The following is a 10322-nucleotide window of genomic DNA, read 5'->3' on the forward strand; positions in this document are numbered from 1 at the left end:
GCGATTGGCTATGTGATCTACAGTGGCCACTTAATCCCTAAATGCCCTTTCCCTTACATAAAATGTAGCAATGAAAATAAAGATAGTACCTTTGCCACACAGAGTTATCAGCCAAAGTACACACAGGGCAGTGCCTAGCACATACTAAATCTTAATAAATGTTAGCTATTGTTGTGTTTGTTTATATTACTTTGTAGCAAGCTAACTCTTTGGGAAAAGTCCTTTATTTAGTGTTTCAAACTCCCGTTTGCAAAGCAGGAGTAAAGAAATAATGTTAGTAGGTTAGAGACATATAGAATATAATGTTGCAATTAAATAATCATAAAATCACATTTATATTAGCTTTGTTGCTTTTTAACTTTATCATATGGAGTAAGGGTATTACTTGATAAAATATTTATTTGTGTCAATATGTGTGTTGTGTGTGTGTGTACTGGATCACCATGTAAAATGTATTTTTACTCTAGCTCACAATAAAAAATTATATATATATATATATATATATATATATATATATATATATATATATATATTTGCGGTACGCAGGCCTCTCACTGCCGTCGCCTCTCCCGTTGTGGAGCACAGGCTCCGGACGCGCAGGCTCAGCGGCTATGGCCCACGGGCCCAGCCGCTCTGCGGCATGTGGGATCCTCCTGGACCGGGGCACGAACCCGCGTCCCCTGCATCGGCAGGCGGACCCTCAACCACTGTGCCACCAGGGAAGCCCACAACAAATATATTTTTAACAGTTTGAAAAGAAGCAGTGAGGCTAGAGCCCTGAGGCACTGTCAAGACCTGAGACTCCCAAATGTTGCAATTGTTCTACCCTAGGAAGGGGAAAATTCAAAACACCTAAGCTTCTACCATGTTCCTATAGGACCTTCCTGGGATCCTTGGTCGGTAAGAGAATGCAAAGGGGAGATCCTTAGCTTATTTACTGTCTGCCCTTCTAGACACTCCTGGATTCCCAAGATCCAACAGAGGTCCAAGTTGCACTATTATACAAAACAAAAACAGAAGCACAAAATGAAAAAAAGCCCTATATAATATATCCTTCACTGTAGCCAGTGTTTGCCTCTTTTCTTCTGGGTCCCTGGGAAGCCTGAGAACTGCCTGAAAGGGTGGTCAACCTCCTGGTATATAAATGGGTGGGAAGTAGCACCAGGCTACTGTGAAAGGGCACCAGAAACCTGGTATCTATTGAGAACTATTGAGAAGTTAATGCCACCAGGAGGCCTGTGGCATGGTAGAAATTCCATACTATAATAAAGTGTGAATAATGGATAAGACTTTCTAGAAAATTGTCTTGTGGTCCAAAAATAATGTAGGAGGCTGAGAAGAAAATTTCCATTCTCTCCTTTTAGCACTTTGACCCTTTCTGCTGCTGCATGCCCCTGTTTTTTCAACTTGGCCATATAAAGATGGAAAAAAAGATTTGGGGGAAGAGTATAAAAATTAAGAATTTAAATAAATAAGTCTAATAGATATTATGACAATAAATGAAAATTCAAAATAGATTTAAAAACTGAAAGCCCAACAGGTAAAAGATAAAAGGTAGAACTAGAAAGATAAATTTTTTTTTTTTTTTTTTGGTCACAGGACTCTCACTGTTGTGGCCTCTCCCGTTGCGGAGCACAGGCTCCAGACGCGCAGGCTCAGTGGCCATGGCTCATGGGCCCAGCCACTCCGCGGCATGTGGGATCTTCCTGGACTGGGGCACGAACCCGTGTCCCTTGCATCGGCAGGCGGACTCTCAACCACTGCGCCACCAGGGACGCCCCAGAAAGATAAATTTTAAGATGAAAGCACAGCCTATGAGATCATAAAGTTAAAAAAGTAAGGAAACCAAGGTTAAGAACAGGAAAAAAGAAAAGAAATACAGGACAAGAATTTTTTTTTTTTTACCATAGTAAGTCAGTGCAATTTATTATTGTAGTTAGAAGCACAACCTACCATGTTCTCATAAAACAGAGTACCAGTGAAGTACGAGAAAACAGTTCACAGAGATGATAGCCCTTTAGCCTTTTGTGACTTCAGAACTTAAAAAGACAAAGGCCAACTAGGACTTCTATTTGACATTCAGATAGTTACTTGCTCAACACTAACTGAGTTAGGAGATAGCTAAACATCTCATTCTTATTTACTTATGGTGTTCTCAGAAAGTTCCTATTTGGACGTGGACAGTTCTCAACCTGGCAGCACATCGGAGTTTTATCTAAGAAGCTTTAAAAAATTACCAAATGCCCAGATCAATTAAATCTGGAGGGTAGAGCCCAGAACATCAGTCTTTATGTTTTCTCAGGTGATTCCAACTTGCATCCAGGCTGCACACCACTGATGTATCCCTTTCAGAAAGCCGTTGCATGAAAGCCATATCGTATCTAGATAGTACTGTTTATTCTAAATTTCACCAGGAAAATGGACTTTTAGAAGACACAGCTGCGCTTCTTCTAAAGGCGCAGCTTCCTGTTTCAGAAGTGCTGGTCCTTGGAGGTTATCTGGAGCGCTGCTTAAAGAGGACCGAGTCCTAGTCTTGGCAGAGGAGGCAGAGTTTCAGGCTCCGGCAGAAACGAAGAATGTCCAGATGCCCGTGAGCACCAGGATGATGTATGCCGACACCAGCTTTAATCCATAACGAGGATTTATGAAGCTCAGGGCTGACACCAGCAGATGGGGGAGAAGAACTACAAGAAGGGCATACCACTTTTTCTTCTCACAGGCGTCCAAACGCACAGTGCCCCAGAACACGTGCAGCAATATGATCACCAGCGTCATGGAAGCTGAATTCAGGAAGCACTGGGGAGGGTCTCCGTGAATGCCCACCGTGCCCGGCCCCAAAGAGTCAGACAGGGTATTTACAAAGGAAAATACTCCACTCATGATTCCAAAGCCCAAACCAGAAACATAAGCTATTAATCGCATAGAGGGTGCCGTCTCACCTGGGTTTACACTCTTCAAGCCCACACGGGCTTTAAAAAAAAAAGGTTTATAATATGCAAAATGGCACATTTCTTGGATAAGGACTGAGACTAACACTCCAAAGATCAGCAGATATTTCTGTATTGGTCCATCTTAGGACAAGAATTTTTGGTTGGTAAGATTTTGTGTTTGTTTTTTTTTAATTAAAGCATTTTCTAGAGTTGTTTTATTCCTTTCAAACTAACCATTTTAAAACAAAAGCTTTAATTGTGTGTGTGTGTATGTGTGTGTGTGTGTGTACATGTGTGTGAATGTATAAAACAAAAGAAAGACACGGGGGATGAGTGCTACCAGCTCCCTCTTCTGGCTTCTGGCTAAATTCAGAGTTACTCCTTCCGACAAAGCCCAGACACAAGTGGGGACATCTCACTCTGATTCATTTTCTGAGGAAACCCCGGAAAGGTGCAACACATTTACAAACCACTGCTCAGATATGGAAGCAAATGTAGGCTTCTCAAATATTCAATCATGGACTTAACGGAAAGTGGGCAGGGGGACACACACATGTCAGTTCACTGATTTCAGTCCTTTTCAATTCAAATAGTCTCTTTCAACTCCATCTTCAAATTTCTTCTTCTCTCCCCATCTCCAAGATGGCATCTATGGGGTTGGGTTGGGGGAGCTTTAAGGGTTCTCATGGTGACAAGGAATGGAGGGACTTCTTATCCACATAGGAGAGGAGCAGTCCTTCTGAGCCCTCTCTGGTTCCTGCTCTGGGGTTTGGTGTCCTCTGAAGCGTTAATGACTGGTAATACCTGGCGGTGTTTGGTATTGTGATGGTGTCCACAGCCAAAATCCACCATTTGCCCATCAGTTTTGAAATGCTTGACATTTCTCTATCCTGGGCCTCAGAAAGTCCACTGGTCATCTCAGTGTTTATTTGCGACTTCCTAGGGCACACACTAGTGTCTGGGTGCACTGCACCCTCCACTCAGGCATGGGCAACCAGGCGTGGTATTTCAGGTTCATCTACCTGTTCTCTTCCTGTCACATGTGATACAACCTCTTCTTGGAGGCTCTCAGATTTCCCAGGTTCTATATGGTGAAGGAAGAAACTAGCTCCAAGTTTCCCTCATATTTGTCTAGATACATCTACTTCTTTGTTCCCTCTGGAATTTGGTCTGGAGCAAGTTGCCAGAACACATATATCTTTTGCTCCCCTTTTCTCCTTTCCCTTTCCACCTTCTCTGGGAATGAAAAGTATAGTCTTTAACCTTCCTTTTCGCATGGCAGGGATCCCCCTTACAGCATAGCCTTGCTTCTCCCTATCCCTGGCTTAATGGTAAAGTGGGCAAAGTCTGAATCTTGATGTACTAACTGAAGCTTAAAGAATTTAGAAAACAATTTCTCTTCCAATAAACCTCATCTTAGTAATCTCTTGCTAGGGACTCAAAAAAAAGTACTTTGGTCATCAAAAGCCCAACATATAGCTCTATCTTCTGGGAAGCCGTTGATTATGAGGGTCCACAGGGAGGTTAGAACTGATTTCCCCCATAAGCAGTGCCTTCCCACAGGCAGGAATGGAGAGGAGCAGAGTGGAAGGTCACACCCACCCTCTTGGCCATTCACCTCTATCTAGGAGGATTCTGCCTGTATAGCTGTGCTCTCCTGACTTGGAAGTTAGGGCTGCCTCTCAGTGGTTTTGCAAGGCTGATTCTACAAGCACCACCCTTCCAGCTCTGCGGAGGCCACGGGGTTAGGTGCAGTACGTTGCTGGTTCCCACAGGGATATATGGAGATGTGAATGTGAGGCAACTTCCGAACAGTTTGAAATAATTCCTTGAGATTTCTGATGTGGGCTAATTATAAGACATTAAGTCAACACAGCATCTTCTCATTACTTCCTTCTTACAAATAGGTCCTGTCTTATTTCCATCTAGGTCAGAGTTTCTCAGTCTCAGCACTATTAACATTTTAGGTCATATGGTTCTTTTCTGTGAGGGGCTGTCCTGTGCGTTGTAAGATATTAAGCAGCATCTCTGGCATCCATCCACTGTTTGCCAATATCAGTTCTTACCAGTTGTGACGACCAGAAATGTCTGCAGACATTGCTGAATGTGCCCTGGGGAAGCAAAGCAGCCCGGTTGAGAAACACTAATTTAAACCTTGGTCTTATTTTGATGTCGTTGTGATGTTTTAATTGTGTGCTTTTAAAAAATATAGAAATATTTTACTTACTTCTGATTCCTGAAGTAGTAAAACTCATCATAAAATATTTTCCACATAAGTTTTAAAATTTTGACAGTTTCATCCATGCATGGCTTTTCCCCCCACTTGTAGCCATACAAATGTTTAAATAGTTTTCTTTATAAAAATGGCATTTACCATTCTGTTTTGAATTTTTCTTTTTTCTTTAGTAATACTTGTGTTTCTTATTTTTGACTTGTCTGTTCATATCCTTTGACTTTTTTATGTTGAGGTGTTATATTTTTCTTCTTAACTTGTAAAATATATGTGTGTGTGGCTAGAGAATATCAAGTTTTGCTTGTTATGTATGTTTCAAATGTCTCCCAGAATTTAATTTATGTTTTTCTCATATACAGAAATTTTAATTTTAATATAATCAGATTCATTGATATTTTCCTTATTGTTTTAATTTTTTTGGGGTCATGTTTAGGAAAACCTTTCTGATCCCAAGATTATAAAAATATTCACCTATATTTTCCTCTATCTCCATTTTAGTTTGTTTAAATTTTTTTGATTATTATTTTATTCTCCTTTAAATTTTTCTTCATTTCTGTAAATTTTTTGTCTTCTGCTTCTTCTAGATCATTTTTTATTAAATTAAGGTAATTAATTTATTTATTAAATTATTTTACATCTCTGAGCTTTTGCAGTTTCTGCTTTGTAGTGTTTCTTCATAGAGGCACTTCTCTAAGTTTAAAAATTCATGTTAAATGTTTGCTCACAAATTTCAAGTGCTTCATAGTCATAGTTTCCTGACAAATGCACTCAGCTATTATTAAGTTTTGTTGTTTTTCACAATTTTTTTCCTGTATTAGCTTTGTGTCAATGCTGTGCCCATCCTTTACCCAATAAAAATGGGCTATTTTAGGGCTTGCCTGGTGGCGCAGTGGTTAAGAATCGCCTGCCAATGCAGGGGACACGCGTTTGAGCCCTGGTCCGGGAGGATGCCACATGCCACAGAGCAACTGAGCCTGTGCGCCACAACTACTGAGCCTGTGCTCTAGAGCCCATGAGCCACAACTACCGAAGCCCGCGCGCCTAGAGCCCGTGCTCCACAACGGGAGAAGCCACCGCAATGAGAAGCCCTTGCACCGCAAGGAAGAGTAGCCTCCGCTTGCTGCAGCTAGAGAAAGCCCGCGCACAGCACCGAACACCCAACGCAGCCAAAAATAAATTTAAAAATTTATTACAAAACAAACAAAACAACAACAAAAAAGGCTTATTTTATGACTCATCAGTAAATGATTTGAGTTTTCCTAGAAGAGAAGTTTCTCGGGGGTAGAGATTGGGCAGAAAGATCAGGTAGTTGAAGGACTTCTTTGCAGCCTCAGAGAGAGTCCACCTCCTGTAGAGGGGGCCTGTGTGCCCCCATTTGCTGTGCAGCCCTACCCCCTTTCCTTCTTTGGATGAGACATGGTTCAGGGAGACTCAGCTGCCCCCTTACCTCATCCTCCCCCTTTCTCAACCCGTTTCCTCCGCTTGTTGTTGCAAACAAGGGACATAGGTTTTGCCTCTAAGAGGGGCTCCCCATTTTCAAGAAATGTGTTTTTGCTACGCCCCGTAGCATTCTCCATGCTCTCTTCCCCCACACAGGCATGAGTTCTGGCTGATCTCTGCTGATTTTGGCAGAGCTTACACGTTTTTGAGTCTGCATAGTATATCGGACTCCTGGTTTTGCTGCAAATGGAGTTTGTGGAATTTTATTCCTTCTCCTTTTTGCTTTTATGTGACTTCCACAAAGTGAACAGGGAAAAATCCTAGCTTAGGGTAGCCATGTTTATCCTGGAAGTCCTGAGTTTAGTTTCTGGCAATTTTAAAAAGCTGTTATTCAGTCTAGTAGCTGTTAGTACTACTTCCAGATTTTGGAGGAAGCAGTATGTCATCTGCAAATAAAGATCATTTTTTTTTTAATCAGAGTTTTTTCTTAAGAGTATAGCTGCTTTACAATGTTGTGTTAGTTTCTGCTGTACTGCAAATAATTTTTGTCACTGCCTCTTCAATGTTTATAGCACTTAATTCTTTACCTTGGTCTGTTGTTTGGCCAAAACATTTTGGAAAATATTGAGCACTATTGTTGATAATTTCCTTCTTTTTCTTATTCCTCACTATAAAAAGAATGCCTTGGGATTTCACCATTAAGTGCTTTTGTTAGCCTCATGTTTGACCTTATTCTGTGTTCCAGCTCTCTCCCCTCCACACCCATGATAGAGGCACTCATCCATCATGGCACTCGTTCCCGCTGAGCCTGATGGGACTTCATATGTGCCACAAAATCTGTTTGCCATCCTTGTTCTAAACAATAAGGCATTTGTATTTTATTTGAAGTAGGTCCCCTGACTAAGACAAGGTTCATGCTTCTAGAAGAAATAACAGTTGGCGGGAAGACTATTACAGCCAATCCCAACATGTATTTTCTTCTTCATTAGCGTAGAGTTGGCATCATGACAGTAGACAAAATCACACTGGGCAGTGATTTTTATAAAGCGAGAAGTAAGTATTAAAGCTTGGGAGAAAATAAGTAAGCATGAGTTGTGCTAACCTGAAGACTAGCATTTATCTCCAGCAAATATTGGGGCATCTATGCCCAGAGGTTTCTTCGAAGCCCTCCCTCCTTGTCCTTCTGCCTCAGTTCCTGATGCCTACCTCCCATGGTGGGCTATGTCCTCTGTCAGTCCCGTAGGTCTGAACTCTCGCCTGCCTGAGCACACGCTCTGTTACTTGGCGGCTTCGACTGCCACCCCTGAGACTAGCTGGTGACCAGTCGTCAGCATCATTATTATTCTTGGCACGATATCAGAATGGACCTAGAGGGAAATTTTCCTGAAAAGAGATAACACATTCGTTATTTTCTTTCATCTCCCGTTTATGCCGATTTAGGGGTAGGACAACAAACATATTTGTTGTTTAAGTGTTTTATTTTGGTAAGTGTACGTTTGCTCATGTAAAATGGATCTGGAAATGAGTCTGAAATAACTTCTGAAGCTATCTGATCTCTAACCCTTTGATTTCCATGGAAGATACTGTTAAATCAACTAGCACATAAGCTCATGGACCTATTTTTACCAACTCTGATGGCTTATTAAAAGCAAGAACATGATGTTTTAAGCCTCAGTCAAAACAGAGAAAATAAGATTTAGGTTGTTTTCCCTGTTTTTGGAGGAGGTCATTGAGAGGACATGACCTTTGGTTGACCGGCAAACTGGACCTGGGCAATCAGAGGCCCCTCCCCCCCTCCCCATGTTTGGAATGAATGTTCAGCCCACTGTTCCCACAGGGGTAGCTGTTCCGAGGGCACAAATGTGAGAGAGGAAGGTGCTGTTGAGACCATGTGGATGGTACATGTTGGATGTTATTGTGGATGTGTGATGACTTGCGGTCCTCCAAGGAATCTCTCTCAAAGGCAGAGAGCTCAAGGAGATGCTCTGGAGGCAGCTCAGTTTCCGCCATCCCCTCCGGGCATTCATTTGGGATGGGGCAGTTATCTGTCCTATGTTGCCTAAGAGCCTAGGTTCATGGTGTCTCTTGACTTCCTCTCCTTCCCCAGTGGTAACCCCTCTCTGACCCTGTTTATGGCAGTGCAGCCCATAGGGTCAGATCAGGTGCAGAGCTAATCATTATGTTACTGTGAGGAAATTTTAGGGTATGAACTAGGTGGCTGAGGTTAATTACAGGCTGAGTATCTCATTACTCAGTTCAACAACGGTACTGAGCATAAAACATTCTTGCAGGCATTCCCTGTCATCACTCTCATTACTAGTCCCAAAGCCAATTTCTAGACCATTTTGATTGTTTTACCCAGTTCTGAATTCTCTCTGAGATCCCTAGATTCCTGGAGACTTGGGACTTTTTGAACTCTGGGTCACAGGTCAGCCCCTTCAGCCTCCTAGTTGACTGGTGGTTAAGAGAGCTGTGAGTGAAGAGTGGTAACTGGTTAGTTAGCCATACTTTTGATGAAACATTTTCAGAAGCTTCTGTCTGAATTCCTCTCTCTCTCTGTGTCGTGTATTATTCCCACCACCTTTCACTCACAGCACTGATGAGTTGAATGAGCATTGAAATTGGAACCAGAAGACTTGAGGTTGGGTCCTAGGTTTGCCATTTACTAGCAGTTGTGCCTGGGAAATTTCTTTAAGTCCCTGAGCCTCAGTTTTCTCATTGACAAAATGGAGAAACTTTTGCCTTTCTTATTTTACAGGGTTGTTGTGAGGTCAGATTAGCATAATGAAGGCCACAGTCGTGTAGTTTGATATTTCGCCGTAGGAGGCTGTGATTCCACTAAAAAGACAGTTCTAAACATGACAGAGATTTGGCTAAGAAATGAAACACTACTGAGAGTCAAGTGAATTGCCTATGATCAATGGTTGCTATATCTGAGTGACTTAGAATTAGTGGGGTCAGAAAAACAGTATTTTTATAAGAGCGCTATGGGATTTCCAGGTAAAACACACAATGCATGGCACATGGGACATCCTTATACTAAAAAGTTGGTCATTGTTTATCTGATCTCAATTTAACTGGGAATCTTGTATTTTACTTGCTAAAGCTGGTGATCCTACATGGGTAACTCTCACGAGCGAGCTGCTTTTGAAACTGCTGACCCACATCCTGCGTAGGGCTTGATTGAAAGCGAGGGAAATGAGCTGACTGCCTCTGTGGAGGATTTCAGATGCTCCCAGGAGAAGATCATGGTCTTTTCTCATGAGAATAAAAAATCCTGCCTCACCACCTCCTCTAGGCTTGACATTCTATTCTTAGAATTGTGTACATTGCAAATGTCCGAGGGAAGGGGAGAAACTTCAGGTAAGTATCCATTATTTACATTTTACAGTAGTTGAACGACCTAAAAATAATTTTTGAGAGTAAGTGAAGAGTATGAGGCCCTGAATCTCTCTGGAAAGGGGAGGATCGTGGCCTGATTTTAGTCCCAGAGCCGGGATGTGGGAAAGACTAAAGACACACATTGCCTAATCCCCAGGCCTGCCCTGGATGTGACTTGTTCTCAGTTACAGTGAAGCCCAGCCTCGTAGGTGGCCTGTGTGACCTCTCTCTGTTCAGGTGGAAGGGAAGTGGCAGGAATGGCCTTGGGGGAGCAGTAACTTAAGCACTGTAATGCCAGTGGGAAGATCCTGACAGCGGACAGCAAAACAGCTGAGGTT

General features: G+C 42.2%; 1 pseudogene; it reads right to left on the reverse strand.

Annotated features, from left to right (window-relative positions):
- Positions 1 to 2494: 2494 nt before the first annotated feature.
- LOC132532193 (gamma-secretase subunit APH-1B-like) lies at positions 2495 to 8613 on the reverse strand (annotated as a pseudogene).
- Positions 8614 to 10322: the final 1709 nt, after the last annotated feature.

This window comes from Lagenorhynchus albirostris, chromosome 14, assembly GCF_949774975.1.
Source record: "Lagenorhynchus albirostris chromosome 14, mLagAlb1.1, whole genome shotgun sequence".
In the NCBI taxonomy this organism is placed as follows: Eukaryota; Metazoa; Chordata; class Mammalia; order Artiodactyla; family Delphinidae; genus Lagenorhynchus; species Lagenorhynchus albirostris.